The sequence below is a fragment of the Leptonychotes weddellii genome, chromosome 13 (assembly GCF_054177405.1).
Source record: "Leptonychotes weddellii isolate Sample4059 chromosome 13, ASM5417740v2, whole genome shotgun sequence".
NCBI classification, from domain to species: domain Eukaryota; kingdom Metazoa; phylum Chordata; class Mammalia; order Carnivora; family Phocidae; genus Leptonychotes; species Leptonychotes weddellii.
This window is the reverse complement of record NC_138381.1, coordinates 60,498,233-60,521,948: the sequence shown is the minus strand read 5'-3', so window position 1 is coordinate 60,521,948 and position 23,716 is coordinate 60,498,233.

The following is a 23,716-nucleotide window of genomic DNA, read 5'->3' as shown; positions in this document are numbered from 1 at the left end:
CTTGTTCTACCTACTTGTGCTCTCTCTCTGTGTCAAATTTATTTATTTATTTATTAAGATTTTATTTATTTATTTGACAGAGAGAGACACAGCGAGAGAGGGAACACAAGCAGGGGGAGTGGGAGAGGGAGAAGCAGGCTTCCTGTGGAACAGGGAGCCCGATGCAGGGCTCGATCCCAGGACCCTGGGACCATGACCTGAGCCAAAGGCACACGCTTAACGACTGAGCCACCCAGGCACCCCTGTGTCAAATTAAAAAAAAAAAAAAAAAAATCCTTGCCGCATATGGTAATACATTAATGACTTTTTGCATTGATTTATGGGAGTGATTTTCCTGGAGAGTATTTTTTTCGACGCTTTAATATTATCCCCATTTTTTTCCAGTTTTATGGAAATGTAATTGACATACAGCACTGTATAAATTTAAGCTGTACAACATAATGATTTGACTTCACTTACTTTCTAATAATGAAGTAAATGAACCTCTTGGTCTTTTTCTATCAGTTCGTGCAAGGAGGCCCACAGTACCTCTACTTAGAAAACACTTTTATAGCCCTTGGTTTGTTACTGGATGTCCTCGAACAAGAGAACTTTGTTTCTTTTTTCCAAAAGTCTGTATTTCCAACCATTGACGACGTCTGTATTTCCAACCATTGACGACTTCAACTAAATTTTCCCCAGTAACACAGAATCTTGGAACTAGAAAGCAGTTTATATTTAGTTACAACTGTGCTATTTCCCAGATGGGAAAGCTGAGTCTGGGGAAGCCCACTCCCTTTTTTGAGGTCACACACTAGTAAAGGATGACCCTGGGGCTCAGGGTTCAACTCCTGGGCCAGTGTGCTCTCAGAGGTTCTCAAACTGGGTTCCACACCCAACGGCCAGTTTCACAGAGGAGTGAGTGGCTAGGAAGTGAGAGGGAATCCCATCCCTCCTCCTCCTGTCACAGAAGCTCCACTTTTAGCATTTGTACATTGAGCTTCAGCTTAAGGAGCCTCTGCGAAAGGGTTCATGTGCTGAAAAAACATTTTTTGAAAGCCACTCAATTATATCATAAGATTGACATATTTTCTTCCCTGGAAAATGTGCTCCCATGGAGAAAACTTAACTACTTCTTTGAACCACATTTTTCCTTCTCTAATAGACTGTACATGGTTGGACAAAATGGGTGCATGGCCCTTTAAAAGCCAGCAGTTAAAATGAAAGGCTCATTCACTCTCAGGAACACGCTGAGCCCGGTGAGTCAGGGTGTTGGTAACAACTAGCCCAGATGTATAATCTCATGCCTATCACTTAGGAAAATGCTCCCATTAGGGATCACTTGATAAAACCTTAGAGTGAGGGGAGTCCAGGAGGGCCCGAAGGTGGATAGTCCCCAGGAAGCAGGGTGGAGGGGGACAAATTGCTGTGAGACCATCTAGAAGCCAGGCCCAGGGCCCTGGACAGGGGCAGGAGCTGGTGCTAGTGAGTTGTGCGTCTCCCCACCCCCTCCACTATGATTTTAAGCTGAAACAGACAAAATCCAAAGCCAGGAAAACATCCTGGGCTGACCCTCTCAAAGTGGAAAAAGACAACAAGAAATGGCAAAGTGCACGACCTTTGTCCAGAGCGATTCTGGCTTAAAGGAAGTGCGAGGAGGCATCAGCTGATTCCCTGTAGCAGAGGTGAAAGCTCAAACTCGATACTCAGCAGGTCTGGGTTTGAATCCTGACTCAGCCACTCACCAGCTGTGCAACCTCAGGAGAGTTACCTCACCTCTCTGAGCATCCTTTCCTCATTGGTAAAATGTAGATTGTAATGGTACCTACCTTTTAGGGCCAGTGAAGGATTAGAAAAAGAGGAGGGCTCTCCTCCTTACAATGCTTCTATGCCAAGGAAATAGTCATAGCCACTGTTTATTAAGCACCTGCTAAGTACACGTGTATTGATGCAAGAGCCCGAACCCCTCACCACTGAGCTGTGTGGCCTCTATTGGGGATTCTACCTGATACTGGGGTAGTTCAGAGTAGGGCTGTCACTATCGTAATTCGGAGCCAAAATAGTTTGGAATCAGAGCATCCTGGGAGACTCAGAGGTCACCAGTCTTCGCCATGGGTTACTGTGTTTGGCCAGTCCTCCCCACACAGTAAGGGCTCAAGAAATATTTGTTGAATGAGTTACTCAGTGATGGAAGAAATTAATGAAAGACCGAATGTTGATGAATATATCCTACTGGATGGAGGGAGAGTAAAAAAAAAAAAAACTCAGGAATTCATGAACATAATGTTGAATGAAATAAGCCAGACACATGGTGCGCCTGGGTGGCTCAGTCGTTAAATGTCTGCCTTCGGCTCAGGTCATGATCCCAGGGTCCTGGGATCGAGCCCCGCATTGGGCTCCATGCTCAGCAGGAAGCCTGCTTCTCCCTCTCCCACTCCCCCGGCTTGTGTTCCCTCTCTCATTGTGTCTCTCTCTGTCAAATAAATAAATAAAATCTTTAAAAAGAAATAAGCCAGATACAAGAGAATGTTCTGTGTGATGATATTTGTATGAAGTTCTAGAATGGGCAAGATAAAGCTGTGATAATAGGAGTCAGAATCATGGTTACCTGGAGGCTGGAAGGAAGAGAAAATGGCAGAGCTGGGGTTTGAACTAGGGGCTCCCGCCAGCTAAGCCCACATTCTTTTTATTTTTTAAAGATTTGTTTATTTATTTTAGGGAGAGAAACAAAGCATGAGAGTGGGGAGGGGCGGAGGAAGAGGGAAAGAATCTCAAGCAGACTCTGCACTGAGCATGGAGCCCAATATAGGGCTCGATCCCACAACCCTGAGAGCATGACCTGAGCTGAAACCAAGGATCGGATGCTTAACTGACTGAGCTACCCAGGTGCCCCCCCAAGCCCGCATTCTTTTTTTTTTTTTTTAAGATTTTATTTATTTGTTTGACAGAGAGACAGTAAGAGAGGGAACACAAGCAGGGGGAGTGGGAGAGGGAGAAGCAGGCTTCCCGCTGAGCAGGGACCCCAATGTGGGGCCTGATCCCAGGACCCCGGGATCATGACCTGAGCCGAAGGCAGATGCTTAAAGACTGAGCCACCCAGGTGCCCCCTAAGCCCACATTCTTAACCCCTTAGCCAAACTGCTGCTCAGAAGCCACATAGCCCAGTTTCCCATCAGATTTTTTGAGCTCTGTTGTAGCCCCTGCCAAATGGCTAGCCAGGCTCCACTTGCATACCTCCAGTGACAGAGAGCTCATTATCTATAGGCTTGCAAAGGAGAAGGTTGGGAGGAAGTGTTCTAGTCCCTATACCAGCCTCTGCTTTCTCCTGCTTGACCTCAGCTATCTTGTGACTGCTCACCCTGGGGACTTGTATCCAGAAGTAGCTTTTCTCCTCCTTGTCCAGTCCCTCAAGCTCAGTGGGCAGGGTAGGGGTAATGGTGATATCTTTGTAATGGATTCTCTCTCTTACCATTCTCTTTGAAGAGAAAGCAAGAGTATCACGGAGGATGATTTGGCAACAATTCAGCAAATGTAAAATGTACATACTCTATGACCCAGCCATTTCTCTTCTTGCACGCACACCTAAAGGTGGATGGGTGAACAAGCTCCAAACAGCAGGTTTGTGAGAATAAAACCTCAAAAGCAATCTAAATGTCCGTTGATAGAGGACTACTTACATCAGAGTTCATCCTTCCAGTGGAGGTTACCACAGCAGTTTCAAAGTTTGGGATTGAGGTTGTCCACCCGAGAAATGAGAACACACAAAGACTTGTATGCAAACATTCATAAGAATATCATTCCTAATAGCCCCAAACTGGATACGCTCCTAGAGTCCACCAACGGGCAAACAGCTAAGCAAAATGCAGCATATCTAGACAATGGAATATTAGCAAGAAAAAGGATGATACACCATATAGCATGGATGAACCTCCAAACAGTTATGCTAAGCAAAGAAGTCAGATGCAAAAGAGCAAATTGTATGATTCCATTTATATGAAATGTCCAGAAGAAGCAAATCTGTGGAGACAGAAAGGATCAGTGGTTGCCTGTGGCTGAAGGATGGACTGGCAAATGGGCCTAAGGGCACTTGTTGGGGAATGGGGAGTGTGTGGAAATGTTCTAACCGCTTAGCCAAACTGCTGCTCGGAAGCCACATAGACGTTTCCCATCAGATTTTGAGAGCTCCTTTATAGCCTCTGCCAAATGGCTGGCCAGACTCTAGTTGAATACCCCCAGTGACAGAGAGCTCATTACCAAATGGCATGGCCCTAGACATTTGCAAAAGTCATTGAGCTATAACCTAACAACAGGTGAATTTTATAGTATGTAAATTATACCTCAAACTGGTTTTTTTTTTTAAGATTTTATTTATTTATTTGACAGAGAGAGACAGAGCTTGAGAGGGAACACAAGCAGGGGGAGTGGGAGAGGGAGAAGCAGGCTTCCCGCCGAGCAGGGAGCCCGACGCGGGGCTCGATCCCAGGACCCTGGGATCATGACCCGAGCCGAAGGCAGACGCCCAACGACTGATCCACCCAGGCGCCCCTCAACCAAACTGTTTTTTTTTTTTAAAAAAAAGGAAGTTGATATAGCAAGAGGGATATAAGACATTAAGTAAAAAAGCGTGAGATGCCCATCTACACAATTCTCAAGTAGGTAAGAAATAAATGCCATTAAAACCCTCCCATATGAACACAAATACATGTATAAAGAAAGGCAGAGAATCCTGTCTTCAAAGCACCACTCCAAACTTTTGACAATCGATATTTCTGGGGAGGAGCGTAGGAATGGGAAGCAGGTGAGGGGGACTTTTATTTTACCGTGGAAATTGATTCCTTGGGTAATTTTTTTAATTCAAAAAAAAACAAGCCAGCAAGAAAGAAAAGAAGCGATGCAGACAAGCATAGAGGCTGCGGTCCATCCTCCCACCCTTTTACAACGATTGGGCCCATGGATTTAGGAAATTGGCATTTGTAAGCAGTAAATTGCATGTGTCCAAACTTAAGAAGGACTTCGGGAATGATCTAATCCAGTTCCTCCGCCCGGTAGGTGGAGAAACTGAGGCCCAGGGAGGGACTGGGGTCTGTCCAACGCCAGAGCTCATTGGGCCTGGGCCCGGGCTGAAGTCCAGGCCCCGGTTGGAGCTCCCAGTTCTGCCCCCGCACTATACTCTGCGCAAATTGTTTCGTGTCTCCGGGAAGGGGGAGTTTATAAATTTGGCCACATTTTGGAACAACAGAGCCATAAATGGACATGCCCGCGGGAGGCTGGGAGGTACCTGACCTTTGAGGCTGGGGGTGGGGAGGGGAAGGGAGAACAGGGCCAGCAGCCTCAGCCGTGGCCCAGATGCTTGCTTGCATCCAGGGGAAAAGAAAACTGGAGAAAAGAGCTAGTCCAGTGGGAGGCTGCAGATGAAGCGGGTAAACACGGAGGGCCACATGGACCTGGTTCAAAGGCCCCCTCTGCCTATGCCCCTGTCTGGCTGCCTTTGCCTCTCGGAGGCCCCGTAGTCACCAAACCTGGCAAATGATGAGAACATTTGGGAAGGTTGTAAAAATGCAGGTGACCAGGCCCCAACTCCAACTTACAGAGAATCAGACTCTCCCAGGATGGGTCCCAGGTGACTGTATTTTCCAGAAGCCTCTGCCTCACAGAAGTCTGCATCACTGGAGACCGAATTCTGGGGCCAGTGATATCCAGGATCTTAAAACAGGCTTCTCAAAATCATTATTTTTTCCTTGACTCCGTTGCCTCTAGATGAAAACCCAGACTGCCTAGCATGCCCTTCAAGGCCCCCAGGGCGACAGAAGAGCTTCACCCCGACCCCACCTCAGCCCTTCACATTCATCCCTCCGTTGCTGCAGCAAACAAGGTGGAGTGTCCCCGCTGCAGCCCCAGATAAAACCACGTCTCTGCTTTCCCTGGCAGTCCCAAGTGGGAATAAATTAAATTCCACACTCCATGGCTCTCTTCCTTTCCTAAACACATTCATGTTCACGCTTTCCAAGCCAGACAGTTCCTTCAAGTTGGACAGTCCTCGGTCCCATCTGGCCTCTCTTTTGATGGAAAACCCACCTCAAATCCCCTCTGCCATGAACCTTTCTTTCTGTTCTCTGCACTGCTCCCCACCCCGCCCCCTCACACCCAGGACCGAATCACTATCTACTCAGGGCTCTACCCTCCAAATGAATGAGTGAATGAGTGGAGTTCCTGACTGCTTTACCTCCTGGCCCGGGCACACGGTTTGTAGCCAAGAATGATGATGTGTGTTGCAATTCAATAAAAACCGGATTCTCTGAGCCAACTCTGACCTGAATGCAGCTACCACTGAAAAACATTCAGTCAACATTTACTGAGTACCTACCATCCACCTGGCACGTGTAAACAAGCCAGATCCATCCAGATAGGGTTAAGTGTTATGATGAGTGTTTTGAGAGAGAATAACTGAGAAGTGCTGTTTCAGAGAGGGTGGTCAGGAAGCCCCTTGGAGGCGTTTGAGCCCAGCCACATAAAGACAGATGCCATAGCAGGGCCTTCAGCTTGGGTGGCACAGCTGATCTTCCCAAACCTTAGATTCTTTGATTCTCTGACCCTATCTATGTTTTAAACTCACACACACACACACACACACACACACACAATTAAAGAAAACAAAACCCCTCGCATCCTCAGAAGTTGGCTAAAGCCCACAGGATTGTTTGTTTTTTTAAAAAATATGTTTTCCCACTGAATCTTCAATTTTGTGTTTCCAGCACCTGGCATCCGCCCAAGGGGACATGTTAGCTGAGACAAACAGGCTTCCGTCCCTGTGTCATTGTCCTCTGGATCGCAGCTCGTGCCTGCTAAGAGGGTCATTTCCTGAGCCCTCAGCAGGGCTAGGAGGGTGAGGTGTGGGGGCCAGGCCTTCCCACGGATGCAGCTGGGTCAGCTGCATTTCCCGAGAGGACACTGCTCTGGGGGAGGGGGTGGGGCAGGCAAAGAGCAGCCCCAGAGGTCAAGCAAGCAGCTCTGGCCCCAACACTTCATTAGTTAAGTCAGTTACTTGAGGTTTAACAAAACAATGGGGTGAGGTTCCCAGGCTAGCCCACAAGAAGAGCCTGTGGCTCTGGTATTGGAGAGTCATTTGTATAGGATAAGAGGAACTCAGCCCAAGAGAGTGTCTGGGCCACCTGATTTCAAGACTCACCAAATTCAGGCTAGGTGACCTGGGAATGATCCTCTGAGGTGAGGCTGGGCTGTGACCGGGACACAGAAAAGCCCCTCCTCCACTGGGAGGGGCAGGGGGCCCTGACTCTGGAACAGAGGACTCCAGGCATGGGGTCCACTGCACTCCGCGACTATCCAAGCCACACTTTACAAATGCTGAGTGTCTAGGTTCAGCCCCTCCTCGTTACAATCTGGTTCTTAAACTGATGCTTTGCCCCCGGGGAGACGGGGGAGAGTGCCAAGGCTGTGTCTGGCCCAAACCCATCAAATACCTCCCACAAACCCAGGAATCCTGTATCAGGATCATGCACCTTCCTCTCATGCCACTCTCCCTCGCTTGTCACCTCCAGTTGCACTAACTTGCTTTGGGTTCCTCTTTCCTGCCCCATGGCCTTTGCCCATGTGGTGAAAGTAAGAAAAAGCCCAGTATGGGGAGGGGTTTTTTCGTTTGTTTGTTTTGTTTTGTTTTTTGCCCAAGTCTGCAGGAGCCATACATCCCTTCTGCTCACAATTCATTTTCTGGGATCAGCACACGGCTCCTCCTAACTACAAGGGAGGCTGGGAAATGTGGTCTAGCTGAGTGTCAAAGAAGAAGGCACGCATATACGAGCTGACGGGCACAGAAGAGTGGCTCCCCAACATGAGAAGAAAGGGGCAACGGAGGCCCGGACAGGAAAAAGCCCCTGCTTTTGCAGCGTACACATCCTTCACATCCTCCCCCAGGGAGGGGGAGACACGTCTCCTGGGCCTGTGTCCACATTTTCCTGTGAATGGAAAGCCAGTTAGTGGTCAACTCCGGGACCAGACACTGCCCGTGTCCGACTGACAATCACCTCTACCCACGACAAGCCGCTCACTGTGAATCCTATCATCTGCCTGACAGCATGAGTCTCAGGAGCATGCTTATGCCTACCTGCGGGTAAGCTGGGAGTGCCAAGACATGGCCCCCCCAGAAGAGCCCTTGACCATCAAAGGGCGGAAAATTAGTGGATAGGATGCCTGGGTGGCTCAGTTGGTTAAGTATCTGCCTTCGGCTCAGGTCCTGGCGTCCCAGGTCCCAGGATCGAGCCCTGCGTCAGGCTCCCTGCTCACTGGGGAGTCTGCTTGTCCCTCGGCCTGCTGCTCCCCCTGCTTGTGCTCTCTCTCTGACAAATAAATAAATAAAGTCTGGCAAAAAAAGAAAATTGGTGGATAGACACCCGAGCCCCCTAACCCTTTGGTTGGGATGACTGATGTACGCCCGACACTGCCTCTCAGAGCTCCCTAGTAGGGCTGATCTCTAGTTGTCCACCCCAGTAATACCTTGATTATGCTTCCCTTACTGGCTGACTTCCACTCCCTGTCTCACTCCCCCACTCCCCTGCAGGGATTCACTTGCCAGAGAGATGACTGACACTTAGATATTTGTCTTAGGGTCTGCTTCTGGGAGGACCCAAACCAAGGCATCCCCCCCAAGCATAGGAACAATGACCCATACTCTCCTCCACTATCGTGTCCAGCCTCGTGCTTCATGGGCGCACAGTCATCCTTCTAAATTACTTTTAGAAACACACAAAACACATGTCAACGGATTGGTCCTCTTGGCCAGGGCATCGAGGCCAGGGAGAGGGCCTCATGCACTTGAAAATAAGTGTTGGAGGATTTATCTGCTCTTTCTGTTTCTTTCCCACACACAGGAAATCCTGGGCAGGCAGAGCTTCCTGACCCGGGGTGGGGGAAGCTTGCAGCACTGGGTGAAGACCCTCCTCCTCATGAGAGGAAATGTTTGGGTGGTTTGAGGGGACTGGTGTTCCCTCCCTCACTGCCTGGAGAAAGGAAAATTTCAGAGCTCTGGGTTCTAGTCTTCACTCTGCCACTAGTTTACCGAGTCACTCTGGGCTGTTGCTGGCCGGTAGATTCCCCTCTGTGCATCGGGATATCCTAGAATTGCCACCTTCTGCATCTCCTCTGAACTTAGATCCAGGCCTGGCACAGGATTTTACTTGTGAAAACTTTTAAGGGATTCAGGAAGCTAAAGCATACAAGTATTTTGGGTATTTTGGAAAGCAGTACTAGCAACAATTAAGAAGAGTTAGAGTGGTTTGTCCTGTTGATGGAATTTTCCATGGAAAAACACTTTGAAATATATATTTTCTGAATAAATTGGCATTCACCAGCAACTTTTCTCTTTTCCTTTCTCCAGGCTTGCTCTGGTCTCTACTTTACAGCCCAAGTTGTTTGACCAATCAGATCATGTTTCTCTCTCTCTCTTAAAACTTACTTATGGATACCTGGTGTCAAGCAGGCCTCCCATAGTGCTTTGTACAATAGCAAATGATTGATTATTGAATTGGATTGGATTTCTAAGCTACTCTGCCTGGGAAGATACCTTAGGAATGCTTGTTAGGATTGTGTCTAAAGTAAAAGTTAAAAGGCCAGGGACCGCTTACCTAAGAGTAAGGTGACTGTTATGGACGTTGTGCTATTGGTTTTGGTGCTCAGTTGGCCTTTCAGCTTCATTTCAGATTGTGAAATTCAGATAAATGAAGTCATTGCACAAGTTACTCCAGTTAAGTGAGATGCTATTGTGCATGCTGATTGTATTGGTTAGGAACGCATTAAAGCTGCAAGTTGCAGGATATGGTAGCTTAAACCTTAAGCACATTGACTGTTTGCTTGTCTGCAAAACTGGATGCAGGCAGGGGCGCCTGGGTGGCTCAGTCGTTAAGTGTCTGCCTTAGGCTCAGGTCATGATCCCAGGGTCCTGGGATCAAACCCCACATCGGGCTCCCTACTCGGCCAGAGGCCTGCTTCTCCCTCTCCCACTCCCCCTGCTTGTGTTCCCTCTCCCACTGTCTCTCTCTGTCAAATTAATAAATAAAATCTTAAAAAAAAAAAACTGGACGCAGGTGGTCACGGAATTAGTCCACCTGCTTAATGATGTTATAAACGACACAAGTGTGGGGCACCTGGGTGGCTCAGTCGGCTGAGCAGCCGACTCTTGATTTCTGCTAGGTCATGATCTCGGGGTCCTGAAATCGAGCCCTGGGTTGAGCTCTGTGCTCAGCATGGGGTCTGCTTGGGTTTCTCTCCCTCTACCCCTCCCCCAACTTGTGCAGGCATGCACTCTCTCTCTCCAAAATAAATAAATAAATCTTTTTTTTTTTTTTTTAAAGATTTTATTTGACAGACACAGCGAGAGAGAGAACACAAGCAGGGGGAGTGGGAGAGGGAGAAGCAGGCTTCCTGCTGAAGGTCAGGACCCTGGGATCATGACCTGAGCCGAAGGCAGACGCTTAACAACTGAGCCACTCAGGCGCCCCTAAATCTTTTTTTTTAAAGATTGTATTTATTTATTTGACAGAGAGAGAGAGCAAAGCAGGGGGAGCAGCAGAGGGAGAGGGAGAAGCAGGCCCCCAGCTGAGCAGGGAGCCCCAGGACCCTGGGATCATGACTTGAGCCAAAGGCAGACATCTAACCAACTGAGCCACCCAGGCATCCCAATATAAATCTTTTTTAAAAATAAATAAAAGATACAGGTACTTTCTACTTTTTCACTCCTGTATCCTTATTTTCAGTGCCTCATGGTTCCCAGATGGCTGTCAGTTCTTTAAGTATCATCCTTGTTCAAGGAGTGAGATACCCCTCATCTCTCCTCTCCCTTCTGATCCTTTTATGAAGAAAGCTTCCTAGAAGCACCCAAGCATACTTTCCTTTACGTCGCACTAGTCAGAACTAGGTCACATGACCGTTCATGTTAGTTACCCGTTGTTGGGAAACAAATTACCCAAAACCTAAGTTGCTTATTAAGATTGCAATAAACATTTTACTATCTCTGGTTACTGTGGGTCAGCTAGAGATGGCGTAGTTAGGAGGCTCTGGATCAGGATCTCTCAGGGGTGATTTGTGTCTGAGTCTTAATTTATCAAGATGACTACATGACGACATGGAAAATTCAATGCCACTGAGAGCAAAGTTTAACATTACTCACAGTCCTCCTAGTAACAAGAGTAACAAGATGCAGAAAGCATCACTTGTCAGCCAGGAGGCAGAAAGAAGCAAGAGAAGGCCAAGGCCACAACCCTCACTGGGGTTTCTGTGGGAAAAGCAGGGCAGGGCAGGGCAGGGTAACGTTTGGATAGTTTGGATAATTCCAGTGGACTTTGGGGCACAGGGGCTGTCCCTAGTTGTCTAGTACTTGGCCCTAGGATGATCTAGATCAAGGGAAATATTGGCTTGGTGTGTGAGTTAGATAAGGAGGTGGCTGGGGGGTATGGACTCAGGATTAGTTGGTTTGTATTTGAAAGGTGGGCTCACCAACAGGTTGTTTACTGTCTCTAGGAATTAGCTAGCCCTAACTGGGAGGGGCAGTCTTTTCCCAGCCAGCAAGGCTCTCCAAAAATACTTAAACATCATAAAATATAGAAAATTAAAAATATGATTAATACAGGGGCGCCTGGCTGGTTCAGTCAGTACAGTATGCAACTCTTGATCTCAGGGTTGTAAGTTCGAGCCCCACGTTGGGTGTAGAGATTATGTAAAAATAAAATCTTAAAAATAAATAAAATCTTAAAAAATATGATTCATGCAAAGCTATCTCTGGCACATGCAGCAGTCAAAATGTTGTGCCACGCTGCAATTATTCAAAGGCTTGACTGGGGCTGAAGCCACTTTCAAGGCATCTCACGCACATGCCTGACATGTTGGTGCTGGCTACTAGTGGGAGGACTTTGTTCCTCCCATGTGGGCCTCACCACAGGGCTGTTGAGTGTCCTCACAATATGGCCACTAGTTTCCCCCAGAGTGAGTAATGTAAGAGAGCCAGGCAGAAGGAACAATGGTTTTTATGACCTATCCTCAGAAGCTACTCTTTGAAATGAGTCACTAAGTCTAGCCTACATTCAATGTTGTGGGGATGAGTTTCCACCTTTTCAAAAGGAGGGTGTCAAAAAATTTACAGACACATTTTAAAGCTACCAGATCATTCCTGACTGCAAGGGAGTCTGGGAAGGCACAGGAGAACAGGATTGTCACGACTAGCTTAGACTAATCATGATTGACTCATCGCCTGGGACACAATAACCACCCAGGGTTTGGTTAATGAGGAAAGAGAGGGAAGGCTAATGGGAGGCATTGTATCTGCCGCAATGATGACGATAAAGATGAAGGGGATTGGGGTTGCCAGATGCCCCGATGTTACATGAGACATATTTATACTAAAACATTTTTTGTTGTTTATCTCAAAGTCAAATTTAGCGGGGTATCTTCTATTTTCATTTGTTAAACGTCTATCACCCCTTTGTGGGAAATAGTCTTCAATCGTCATAGAAGGAGGCCAGTGAGGGGGTGGCACTTCTCAGGAAGGGGGAGCTAAAGGAAGCCTGGGATTGCCTAGGGTAGGTTCCTTTAGGGGGGTGCAGGGGAGTGAGGTTGAGGTCTCCTGTGGTCCCAATCTCTCTCCTCTGCTCCCAGGCCACCTCCATATCCACCACCACCAACGCCTCCACTCTGATCTCAAAAGACATCCAGGAAGCTCGAGTAGAGGCATCTCTCTTCCCAATACCCTGATAAACCAACTCACAAAGCTGAAGTGGGGGCTGAGGGCAGTGCGGCTAAATGCATGTGAGTGTTGTGGGAACTTGGAGCCTCGGTGTGTGACCTCAGGCAAGGCCCCCCCGCCGCCGGGCCTCCCTTTCCTTGGCTTTATATGAGCTTTGGTCTAAATCGTCTCCAACGGCCCTTTTACTTGGCCTACGTGTCTCCCTCCCAAAAGGAAAAACTACAGGGAACAAAAAGACATGGGTGGTTTCTCTCGTCCGGTCTCCAAGCCAAATTCAGATGAAAATGTCCAGGGTGATGTAGATTTACTATAAACAGTGGTGCATTGATACTCACAAATACTCCAAAAGGAGTCCCACATGGGCTATTTTTATCCCTTAAAACACACGCACACACTCACTCCAACCCCCATCACCCCCACCCATAAGTTTCTCCAGCTGGTTTTTACAAGAAGACAAGAGTTCCAGTTAAGAGTGTTAATTAAACAGCTCTGACTGTGGGCAGGAGGGAGGCTGGCGCAAATCTTCTCTCTGGGAATGATGTCATCACAACTGTGCATTTCTCATGACCCAAGAATGTGAGTGTGTTTGCACTGCACGTCAAAGCCGGTGATGCAAACGCCGCCTGGTAAACAGGCCCCAGACAGGCAGGCCGTGCAAGGAGGAGCCCCGTGCGGAGGCCTGGCAGAGGCCCAGGGTGCTCTTAACCCCTTCCTGGCAGCACTGCCTGGTGGGCTGCCGAGGTTTGGCTCAGGAGCCTTCTCCACTCAGCCCCTGCTTCTCTCCCAGCCAGGGTCCCTGCCGGTGATAAGCTCTGAATTTGGAGTCCGTGGGACCTGCAATCCTACCCACTGGTGCCATTTGCTTGCTCCAGGGTCTTGGGTATGTGATTCCTCTGCCCTAAGTCTCAGTTTTCTCATCTGAGGAAATGGGGAGATGAATCAGGGCTTCAATTCCTTGTCCTCAACTCTAACAGTCCACAAAGCCCAGGCAACCAAGGGCTTTTCTGGGTATTTGAAGAAAACTCGTGTGGAGGCAAAACCCAACCTGAATGGACTGGGGCCTGGGCAGAACCTTTATTGATCCCACTTTGACTCAATACTCACACTTCTCAATACAGCAGTATTCATAGATCTGACTGGAGATGGGTGGGCCCAGTCCCCACTGGGTCACCTTTTAAAGCCCCCCAACTTCTGAGTTCTGAAACCCGTCCAGCCCCAAGAGTGTTCATCAGGGGTTGTGGGCCGGGGGCAGCTGCCTCTAGCTCATCGGGAGACTTGCTGAGGGACTGCCTGCTCCTGGAAAGTCAGCCCCGAAGGACAGGGCTTAGCTCTGTCCTGGCTGTGTCTCAAGCGGCCAGCTCAGTGCCTGGTACCCAGCAGTCACCAAGAGCTGTTGAATCAACAGCCGGAGTTACTCCTAGCCCCATAAATGCTATGGTGGTGATCATGGGGGGAAAACTGAGGCCCACGCCTGGCTCCTTTCCCACAGGAGTTCTGACTTTCCCCAAAAAAGGTAGCTGCTCACATTTCTCTGCTGGCCCGCTCACAAACAGTATGGTGACCCCCCTCTGACATTCCAGGCCAGCCTCCTCCCCGGCTGGCTGGTTTGCGGGCATCGACGAGTTTTCTTTGGCAGAAGGTTCAGTGGATTGAAAACAAGGGGGAGCATGCGGAAAGCTGGAGGTGGGCAAAGGGTGGTCACGGGGTAGAGTGGGGGCCGAGGGGTGTCTGGGGAAGCTGAAATCTGTTGGCTGGCCTGAGATCGTGGACCAGACTCTGGGACCCTTCTGAGGACTGTGACAGTGTCAGTCAGCTCCCGTCTTAATCCTAAAACTGGAGAATTATCCAGACCTATGCAGAGCTGCCAGGATGGAAGAGGCCTCCTCAGTGTGGTCTGACTTACTCCCAGCTGCTGTGGAGCCCCGAGTAACTCCCTCTTCCTCTCTGGGCCTTAGCATGGTAAGGTTGGAGAATCCAGCAGAGGAGACCAGAGCTGAGGGTATAGACACAGATCTGGGTCCAGACCCAGACTCTTCCTCTGATTGGAAAGGGAGTTAGGGCAAGTCACATTCCCTCTCTGAGCCTCAGTTACCTCATCTGTAAAGTGGCCCTGAGTTATAGGGACGGTGTCCTGCTGGTTGTGCTTGGCACACAGTAGCGATAAAGGAATGTTAGTAAATTAGCCTTGGCCTAGATAACCCTCCTGATCTGATGTTCTATGTTAGGCACTTAGCACAATAATAACTTCATTGTCTGAGCACCCAGTATGTTCCAGGCACTGTGCTAAGTGCTTCTCAAGCATTATTTTATTTCACTCTCCCAATATCTCTCAAATGGGTCCTAGCACTGTCCCCATTTGTCGGAGGAGAAGATGAGGTTCAGAAAGGTGAAGTGACTCTCCCAAGGCTGCACAGCTAGCGAATGGCAGAGCTGGGATCTGCTGCACTCTAAACACTTCATACCATGGTTTCAAGAAAGATCTAGGAGCTAATTCCATGCTCAGCTCCTTGAAGCAAGGCCACCCCCTGATGTGGCATATGACCAGTGCAGGGGCCTCAGTTCCCCCATTTGAACCATGGGGAAGATCCTCCCTGCTCTGCCGTCCCCCGCAAGGCTGAGGTGAGGATGCTGGTGACCTTGAAAAGGACTTTGCAGGTTATGAGATGGGACAGACACTCTCAAAGGCTCAGAAAGAGGGAGACACAGGAAAGAATTAACCCTCTCTAGCCACCCTGGCAAGTTTCAGCTCCAGTTGCAGAGGGGCTGGAGCAGGGAAAGTAAGTGAGGGACAGCTGCCTCAGAAAGACTCTGGGTTATGGGGACTGCTCAGAAGCTAAGAACTGTAGGAGAGGGACACGGGGATGGCTCAGTCAGTTAAGCATCTGCCCTCAGCTCAGGTCATGATCCCAGGGTCCTGGGATCGAGTCCCGCATCGGGCTCCTTGCTCAGGGGGAAGCATGCTTCTCCTTCTCCCTCTGCCTGCCGCTACCCCCTGCTTGTGCTTTCTCTCTCTCTCTGTCTGTCAAATAAAATCTTTTTAAAAGATGTTAAAAAAAAAAAAAAAAGAACTGAAGAAGTGGTCCCAGTCCTCCCCCCAGGACCTGACCCTCACCACGGTCTGTCCCTCCATTAGGAGTTGGGCCATACTGCCTCTGGAGTCCAACAGATCAGGGACAAGTCTCAGCTCCACTCCTCTCTGCTGTGCATCCTTTGGACTTCCTGTCTCTAAGAGCTTCACCAGGACCGTAATGAAGACAAGCCTTGGGCCATGGATAGTGGTTGAATAATTATCTTCTGGCACCTGGTCTGCAATCCTCAAGAGGCTTCTAGTCTGCAAGGAGAGACCGTACATAAAGTGGCTGGCACAGGCAGGTACCCAGTGGATGGAAGGAAGGAAAGAAGGAAGGACAAAAGGAAGGAAAGAAGGAAGGGAGGGACGGATTGATGGATGGGTTTGATGAGTATCTTGCTCCAGGTCACACAGTCCCGAAGTACCTCTTCTTGATACCTCACCCTGGGCACCAAAGATTGCACAAGAGCTGGTAAGCTGGTCCAGGTGAAGGGGACTGCATGAGCAAAGGCTTGGAGTTAGGAATTACTGCAGTGTGGATGAGACACTGGTCTCACATGTTCTCCTTCAGTAACTTGCTCAACAAGATCCCATGAGGAAGGGGAATCTGAACAGAGGCTCTCCCAGAGTCCTCTGGGGCAGAGCCAAGAGGTTGTATAAGGAATAGGGCCCCACGGCCCAGATGAGCAGGCAGGAGCAAGCCCAGCCTGGGGGTCGGGCCTCAGAGGGCCCGGTCTGGCCATATTTGGTTTTCATGGAACCGGGAAGCTTCTTACAGGCTCTGCTGCCCACACACAGGAGCAAGGCCACCCACAGCTGCTGAGTCAGGCAGGCAGCTGGGGTCGCGAGCAGTGGCCCCACAAAGGGGTGACTGTATGGAACACAGTTATTCAGAGCCTGGCCTCTAGAGTGAAGATGTGGGTTCAAATCCTGCCTGACTCCAATAACGGTGTGACTAGGCCAGCCACATCACCTCTCAAAGACTCTGTTTCCTTTATAGGTAAAATAAAACACCAGCAGTAAGGACAAGCACCATGACTGAGTTTGCTATGTGCCAGTGTGTGCTGAGGGCTCTACCTTGTTTCATTCATATCATGATAGACAAGTATTATCATTGTACCCGGGAAACATCACGTGAGACGAGTGTTTCTCATGCAATGGGCAGTAATTCCTAATCCCAAGAGCCTTCGCTGCAGTCCCCTCTACACGGAGTGCCTCTCTTTCCCTAACCAGCTCTCTGTGTGCTTCAGTGTCCAGTATGACATCCTGACTGTGGGACGTGGCTCTCTCCAGATGAGGAAACTGAGGCACAGAGAAGTGAGGTCACATGCAAGTAAGAGACATAACCAGGAAGAGCTAGGAAGTACTTAGCAACCTCCCTAATTTCCCATTTCGAGGATTTCATCATTTCCTACTCAGATATCCCCAAATGCCCCTGTAAAACAACTCCTGGTCCCCCTCTCTCCCTGCTTTCAGTTTCCAAATTGCTGCCAAAGCCTTACTCAGCCCCTCATAAGAGCCCCATGCGGAAGGTAGGCTAGACAGCACCTCCCATTTTACAGATGGGAAAACTGAGGCTTGGAGAAATAAAACGGGTTGCCTGAGAGTTAGCAACCAGCCAGAGGGGAAAGCAGAGTTGGACTGCAATGTTATCTGACTCCCCTTCCAGTGCTCTCTCCCCACCACAGTGAGCCGACCCTCCATGTTCTGAGAGGAGAGCTGTCAACTCTCCTCCCAGTCAAGCCACGCCTCATTGGATGTAAGGATAAAAGAGAAAATTAATCTGAGGTCCACTTGAAAGGAAAGGTCAGGCGGGACGAGAAAGGTATTTTGCAAATAGATAAAGAAATCTGGCCTGATTTGAAAATCATAAAAGAATGAAGTTAATGAACAAGCTATAACAGTTCTGAATCAGATCATCTCCGCATGACAGGCAGAAGACCAGAACAGCCCTCAAAGCCCATTAGCTCATCTCACTCGTTCCCGAGGTACCTCCTGCCCTACCACGTATCAGGAGCCTGTGCACAGAGCTAGGCGAGGGCTCTGCCCCAGAGGAATCACTACCTGGCCAGTGCTTCCCAGACTCTGCGATTTTACATCCCAGTGAAGTGTTCTCCCCATATGCGGCAACATTTTGTTATTTGTCAAAGAACACTAAAGAAAAGGAAAAATAAAGCATTGCTTTCTATTGTCACCATAAAATTTAATAAGGACTAATCTCAGAATTCAGCAATTAAAAAAAATTACCTTTATAACTCACCACATTGTTCTAGTTTTCTCCCTAGCCGCAGGCCAGTGACAACTGTATCTAAGTGGGCATTTGGCAATCTCCAGATGCGTGGGAGAGCGAAAACATTTAGGGAAATAATCCAGAGTAGCTATATTCTTTGAGTGTCTTCGGGTTGAGAGCTACATAAAACTATCCTGGCTACCTTAATAAAGATTTATTGGAAGGAGATTTTACTGGGAGATTGGATTCTGGGGATTATGTAGTAGACAGTAGGGACAACCAACCAACCTACACCAGGCAAAGACAGGAAACTCCAAAAACAAATAGAATCCGGTCTCTCTCACTCTCACTCTCTGCTTCTCTCTGTGTTACCTATCCTCCCTCGCTAGTGGCGGACAGGGTTCCCCCATGTAGCAGAGAAGCTGATCGCTAACAACTTCCATGTTTCATAACACCCGGCACCAGCCACCACAGACAGACCAATCAACTTCTCACTTCCAGTGGGGGAGGGAGAGATCCGGAAAGGTGTCTGATTGGCCCAACTGAGTCAGATGTCCACCCCTGGACCAATCAGCTGTGGCGTGGGATGGGTCTGTAAAAATATGGCGGTTCCCATGAGAAAGTCGTGGTTGGAGTCAGAAGGGGAAAGAAGAGCTAGGCAAGAGGACTAGGTGGGAAATATCATAACTGTCCATTATGAAGATGATAAATGCCGTAATAAAGGTGCAGATAAAGTATTATGGGAGTTCAGGGAGAGAAGACATATCTTCTAGCTGTGGAGATCGAGAAGACCTTCTTGGAAGACATGACTTTTGAGCTGAGAATATGTGGAACATACAGAGATTCTAAATGCCATCTCAAATTAGAAGAGAAAAATAAGCACTAGTAGAGGAGAAGTTATCATCCGAAGAAACTACATATTAATGCTTTACTTTGTCAAGATTTGTATTATTTTTAAAAATTGAGATATAATTCATATATCATCAAATTTACAAAGTTTTATTATGAAATAATTTTAGACTTACAGAAAGTTGCAAAAGTAGTTCAGAGTGCTGCTAAAATCTTCACATTCTGTACCTCTCGCCTAGCTTCCCCTAATATTAACATCTTACACAACCCTTGTACAATGATCAGAACTAGGAAATTAACACTAATATAATAATACTACTAACTAACCTACAGACCTTGTTTGAATTTTGCCAGTTTTCCTTTTGATCAAAACCGGAATCCCACACCACATTTACTCGTTATGTCTTTTTAGTCTCCTCCAATCTGTGACAGTTCCTCAACTCTCTTTTCTCTTATAACCTGGACACTGAAGAGTGCTGGTAAGTCATTTTATAAAATATCCCTCAATTTGGATGTCTGATGTTTTCTCATGATTAGATCAAGATTATGCATTTTTGGCAAGAATACTACCAAGCGATGTTGTACCCTTCTTAGTACATCATTCAGGGGCTACATTCTGTCAACATGATTATTACTGGTGATGTTAACTTCGATCACTTGGTTAAGGAGGCGTCTGCCAAGTTTCCCTGTTGTAAAGGGTCCCTTTGTAATTAGCAAGCTTCTTGTGGGGAGATACTCAAAGCTACACAAAAATATAAATTTCTCATCATTTACAAAGTGCTATCAAATGCACACTCTCTACTTGTATTCCACAAACATCAGCTGTACACCCACTAAGCACTGGCTTGGTTATGTGTAGCTCCATGACCTTGCTAGACCTTAGGATCCTTATCTGTAAAATGGGTATAATTCGATCTTACCACTCAGGGCTGCCAAGGATAAAGGGGAATCCTGCTCACAGAACTGTTCTGCAGGGCTAACTGGGACTACTCATTCTTCTTCCGGGGATCTCAGCTCTGTCGTCACCGCCACCTGCTGTCACGTCTCCATTTCCATCCTGTGAGCATCCATGCCCGCGGGCTTCTGTCTATCCTCACCAGCCAGACTCCCTCATCCTATTTGCCAAGCCTTACTTGTGATTTCATTTAATAAGTTTTGGAGACATAAGGTGAGCCCCGTTTCCTTCTGGAATCTGTCTGCAATTTTGGGAGCTGCCTCGAGGTGCCGAGTGATACCTGGAACCTGTAGGTGGCAGGTGGGAGATCTTTTCTCTCATGACAGAAATAAGGGGGAGAAGTAGGAATTGCCTTCCTCCAATAATGTGTTGGCCCTGAAAAGGAAACTCACACCCCACCAAGTATTGAACAAGCTTGGATGGATACTTGTCTCTTACAGAGAGCTCTAACAGGGGCATACTTTAAATGAATAACTTTTTTTCATACTTTCATACTTTAAATGAATAATGTGAAAGGATGAGCTCACCCCTGACCCAACCTCCTAACTCAACAGCACTTCTAATTTGAGAACAGGACTTCAACAAACCAAGAGGGTACAAGTCAAGTAGCAGCTCTCACTAAACTTAGCTCTTACAGTAACTCCTGGGGTTGAATTCAACCCTTTTTAGAGGCAGAAGCCATCATACTTGGCTGTTTCTTTTTGGTTCTTTGTATGAGATTGTTATGAAGATCAAATATAATAAAGGGTGAAGGGGCTTTGAAACTCCCTATAGGGCCAAGTCAATATTGCTACTCCCATTCTGTGCCCCAGGGGCAGCTTTTAGGAACTGCCTGCCCAGAGCAAAGCAGAAAGGTTAAAGGTCCCAGCTCTGACATCAGCCCAGACTACCCTCTGCCTTCCTTCAACCAAGCAGATGAGTGCCTCAAAATAGAGCCTCCTAAGGAGAGACCCAGCAGCATACAGGGCATTCCCTCTAGGGTCTGGAGCAGTTTCCTCCTTGACAAGTCACATGCCCGGGTTTCTCCAGCCCATCTCCCACCGGAGGAGCCAGCTGGTTTAGGCCAGACTCCTGCCCTACTAGCACCTGGGTAGGAATTGGTGGCAGCAGCTCAAGACTATTTGCCTATTTTATTGACCTCTCCCCAGTGGATCCTGGAAAACACCCATCTCCTGTAGACCACCGAGGCAACGGCTCTTCTCAAAGGCCTAGGAACCTTCAGGTTTATGAAACATCCTCCTTCTCAGCACTCAGTTGATTCTTGTGGCCACAGACCCAAACCATAATGCGCACATGAATCTCCCTGAAAATCTTGTTGAAATACAGATTCTGGTTCAGTAGGTCTGGGGGGAGGCCTGAGACTCTGCATTTCCAACAAGGCTGGTCCACGGACCACACTTCAAATGCAAAAAGTGTGTACTTCTTGCCAACAGGCTGATCACAAGGAAGTCTGGACACCAGAAACCAAGTTGGACTAAAACAATGAGTTTTTGTTTCTACCTTGAGATTTTTATAATCTTGATACCACTTCTGATGGCCTTCTAATAGAGTCCCCTTTTGCTCAGGGTGATCCAGGGAGGTTTCTAGTTTTTGCAAAGAACCTTTCCTAATACCCAAAAGCATTTGCCCCGCAAAGTAAGAAAGGGTTACTCTTCGTCCGTCCCACTCCATACCTTCCAGCCCCAACCACCACAGCCTGGTTAGACCCAACTGCTTCTCTAACCAAATCCTTTGTGGGGGGGCTTCTGAATATTTAAATCTCCTTCAGCAACATAAAAGAGGTTTTCAAACATTACCTTGGGGATTCCTCATTGCCCTCTCTTAATATTTTTCCAGAAAGAGACCTGAGGTTTCTTTCAGAGCTTCAGTCCCTTTTTCTCCTCCCAGCCCCTTAGCTATATTGTGCATTAATTAGCTGGTAACTAATTACTCCCTAATTGCAAACAAATTTACCCATTATATAGGGGCTCTCACCCACACCAGCAACACGGGTCATGGGCATCCCTCCCTCTTCCTGTCAGCAGAGACTGGGGGCGGGGTTTACTTTTCCTGGCCCCGCCTTCCAAAGGAGGAATCATTCACCTGATTGGTCAGATTCCAGAATCCTGATTGCTCCTTGGTGAAAAGTATGGCATTCTTTCTTCAAGGTCCAAAATTCCACAGGCCCAGTGGGGGCTTAGGGTAGAACCACTTTGGAAGACTGACTTCACCTCAGAAGGGAGCAGCTACCCTGGGGGAATCCAGACCCAGGCTGGGGACTACAGAGAAACAAAAATGCAGATTTCCCTGTAAAATTTCCTGATTTTTAAATGTCAATGACAAATTTAAAAAGCTTTTAAAAAGCTGTGTAGGGTGCCTGGGTGGCTCAGTCGGTTAAGCGTCTGCCTTCAGCTCAGGTCATGATCCCGGGGTCCTGGGATGGAGCCTGCATCTGGGCTCCTTGCTCAGTGGGGAGCCTGCTTTTCCCTCTCCCTCTGCTCCTCCCCCTGTTTGTGCTCTCTCTCTGTCAAATAAATAAATAAAATCTTTTAAAAATAAAATAAAAAGCTATGTGGGCCAGACACATGTCTGTCGGCAGGACCTGGCCCACCAGGCACCCCCGGGGTGCAGTGGGGCTTGGTGAATGCCTAGGGGTAGCAGGGATGGAGAGGAGGAGTCAGAAAGGACACTAACTACATCCTGGACCCTGGAACACGATTACCCTGGCAAAGTTGTACTCCACAGGCACATATCAAGCAAGGTTCTGTGCTAGATTGGGGGGGCACAAAACACTGTGAGGCTTCACACTCCTCCAAGGCAGGGTGGGAAAACAACAGGAGACCTGGGTTCTAGTCCCGGTTTGCCCTCCTGTAATTGCTTCATGTCCTCGAGTTAGTTCATCATCTCTGGGATTCAGCACACAGCCTGGGTTGGCAACAGGTTAACTAAATCGTGGGAGGGCAGATCATGAAGGACCTTGAGCGTCTGTGTTGGGAGTTTGGGCTGGATCTGATTAGGGGGTGGAAGCCATTGCAGGGTCTTGAGCAGGAGAATGATCTTCTGAGTAAAGTATTTCAGGAAAGTGAATCAGGCCACCTGTGCAGAGAAGAGGGTCACATACCACCCAGGTGTGGGGTAGTGAGATAGCAACTAAAGCTTATGCAAATCAGAGCTTATCACTCCTAGCTCAAAAGCCTTCAGTGCCTCCCTCCAGCCCTCAGTGAAGTCCTTCCTTCTTACCGTGGTCCACAGGCAGGACCAACTTCACAGGTGTATGATCTGTGCAGTTCCACAGGGCCCCATGCTTGGTTTAATGCTCTACTGTCACCATGTTGAAATTCTTAATAATTTTTGAACAGGGGCCTTCCTGTTTTCATTTTGTACCAGACCCCACAAATTATACAGCCAACACCACCTACTGGGACCCTTTGGCCTGGCTCCCGCTCCCCTTTCCCTTCTTATTCCCACCCGACTCCTCCCTTATCCTTCAAACTGCAGTCACATTGTTCCTCCAGCAGTTCCTGGAGGTTGTTCCTGCATTTGCACTTATTACCCCTGCCTGTGACACCACCCCTCACCCCAAGACCAACTCAGTTCTTTGTTTCTTCTTAGCCTTCAGATTTGAGCATAATTATCTCCTGAGAGAGACCTTCTCTGACCTCCTAGGATTATCCATTCGAAACACAACTCTTTTTAAAGTAGGTCCCCAGGGGGCGCCTGGGTGGCTCAGATGGTTAAGCGTCTGCCTTCAACTCAGGTCATGATCCCAGGGTCCTGGGATCGAGCCCCACATCGGGCTCCTGGCTCAGCAAGGAGCCTGCTTCTCCCTCTCCCTCTGCCTCTCTCCCTGCTCATGCTTTCCCTCTCTCTCTCTGTATCTCTGTGTCTCAAATGAATAAATAAAATCTT